Source organism: Salvelinus sp. IW2-2015, unplaced genomic scaffold (assembly GCF_002910315.2).
Source record: "Salvelinus sp. IW2-2015 unplaced genomic scaffold, ASM291031v2 Un_scaffold629, whole genome shotgun sequence".
Taxonomy (NCBI): Eukaryota; Metazoa; Chordata; class Actinopteri; order Salmoniformes; family Salmonidae; genus Salvelinus; species Salvelinus sp. IW2-2015.
In genome coordinates, this window is record NW_019942585.1 from 470,738 (window position 1) to 473,474 (window position 2,737).

Below are 2,737 nucleotides of genomic sequence, written 5' to 3' on the forward strand. Positions count from 1 at the left end.
CCAAATTATAAGAATCCGTCTCCAGGCTCAATGTAAAAACGATTCAGACCGATGAAAACGTGGCACACGTAGCTATGGGTCCAGGACTGACTTTCCTACACAGATTTTAAACAGATGTTGAACTGAAAACAAACTATTTCCATTAATAATTCCCTATTGACCGTTAGACTTCTCTTGACCTTTAGTCCTCTGCGTTGTGTATTTTTCTTGGAAATGTTCTTACACTGACCACGCAGCATTTAATTCAAGCATGTCCAGACTTGTACGTACTGTTCTCCATTGTTGATAATTTACTAGAGTTAAACCGAACAGTGCTTTCCATGTACTGTAGGGCCATCTAGTTTCAGTCAACACTTTTTTTTTAAAGCTTTGTGGAAGAGATGTTATGTGGGAGGAGAGTTATGTGAAAGGTCATTCATCTCAAGTGATACTAACTAACCCACTGAATCGAACAAGACCGTTACCAGAACATGCTCTTTGCACAATCACAGTTCAAATGCATAAATCAAGTACAAGGAATCAACCTCAAATCTACCAATCAAAAGCTTCCAAAGCCCCCTATCTCGTCTCTTAGGTCACTTCCTGTTGACCCACTTATTGATTGACCTGATCAAAAGGTCGACCCCGGCCAGGATCATCAATGTATCCTCTTTGGCTCACTTCTGGGGTACCATCAACCTGGACGACATCAACAGTGAGAAGGGCTATGACAAGAAGAAAGCGTACAGCCAGAGCAAGCTAGCTAACGTCCTCTTCACCCGTTCCCTGGCCAAGAGGCTACAAGGTTTGTGTTTGTCCACTACTTCTGAGGCTTATACTGTAGATGTTTATCTTGCCATTAGTGGAATCTCTGACATTTGTTGTATTTACGTCCTCATTTTATCCCCTCTCTCAGGTACGGCTGTGACCGCATACTCCCTCCACCCTGGCGTCGTTCAGACTGATCTGTGGCGGCACCTGAACGCACCTCAGGCAGCTATCATGAAGATGATCAGTCCCTTCATTAAGACATCAGTCCAGGGAGCTCAGACCACTATCTACTGTGCTGTGGCCCCTGAACTGGAAACAGAGAGTGGTGGATGTTACAGGTGAACAGATGGAAACAGGGTGGTGGATATTACAGGTGAACAGATGGAAACAGGGTGGTGGATATTACAGGTGAACAGATGGAAACAGAGTGGTGGATATTACAGGTGAACAGGTGGAAACAGGGTGGTGGATGTTACAGGTGAACAGATGGAAACAGGGTGGTGGATGTTACAGGTGAACAGATGGAAACAGAGAGTGGTGGATATTACAGGTGAACAGATGGAAACAGAGAGAGATTCAGCACACAGTTGAAGTCGGAAGTTTACATACACTTAGGTTGGAGTCATTAATACTCGTTTTTCAACCACTCCACAAATTTCTTGTTCAAACAATAGTTTTGGCAAGACGGTTAGGACATCTACTTTGTGCATGACCCAAAACATTTTGCAAAAAATTGTTTACAGACGGATTAATCACTTAAATCACAATTCCAGTGGGTCAGAAGTTTACATACACTAAGTTGACTGTGCCTTTAAACATCTTGGAAAATTCCAGAAAATATGTCATGGCTTTAGAAGCGTCTGATAGTGTAATTGACATAATTTGAGTCAATTGGAGGTGTACCTGTGGATGTATTTCAAGGCCTACCTTCAAACTCAGTGCCTCTTTGCTTGAAATCATGGGAAAATCTAAAGAAATCAGCCAAGACCTCAGAAAAAAGTCTGGTTCATCTTGGGTGCAATTTCCAAACGCCTGAAGGTACAACGTTCATCTGTACAAACAATAGTACGCAAGTATAACACCATGGGACCACGCAGCCGTCATACCGCTCAGAAAGGAGACGTATTCTGTCTCCTAGAGATTAACGTTCTTTGGTACGAAAAGTTTTAAATCAATCCAAAAACAACAGCTAAGGACCTTGTGAAGATGCTGGAGGAAATGGGTACAAAAGTATCTATATCCACAGTAAAACGAGTCCTATATCGACATAACCTGAAAGGCCGCTCAGCAAGGAAGAAGCCTGCTCCACAACTGCCATAAAAAAGCCAGACTACGGTTTGCAACTGCACATGGGGACAAAGATCGTACTTTTTGGAGAAATGTCCTCTGGTCTGATGAAATAAATAGAACTGTTTGGCCATAATGACCATTGTTATGTTTGGAGGAAAAAGGGGGAGGATTGCACGCCGAAGAACACCATCCAAACGTGAAGCACGGGGGTGGCAGCATCATGTTGTTGGGGTGCTTTGCTGCAGGAGGGACTGGTGCATTTCACAAAATAGATGGCATCATGAGGTAGGACAATTATGTGGATATATTGAAGCAACATCTCAAGACATCAGTCAGGAAGTTAAAGCTTGGTCGCAACTGGGTCTTCCAAATGGACAATGACCCAAGCATACTTCCAAAGTTGTGGCAAAATGGCTTAAGGACAACAAAGTCAAGGTATTGGAGTGGCCATCACAAAGCCCTGACCTCAATCCTATAGAAAATGTGTGGGCAGAACTGAAAAAGCGTGTGCGAGCAAGGAGGCCTACAAACCTGACACAGTTAACCAGTTCTGTCAGGAGGAATGGGCCAAAATTCACCCAACTTATTGTGGGAAGCTTATGGAAAGCTACCCGAAACGTTTGACCCAAGTTAAACAATTTTAAGGCAATGCTACCAATACTAATTGAGTGTATGTAAACTTCTGAAACGCCCTGGG

At 43.2% G+C, this 2,737-nt stretch overlaps 1 pseudogene; it reads left to right on the forward strand.

The window, feature by feature from the left end:
• Nucleotides 1-2,737, forward strand: part of LOC112068633 (retinol dehydrogenase 12-like) — a 67,790-nt pseudogene that overhangs the window by 59,432 nt on the left and 5,621 nt on the right.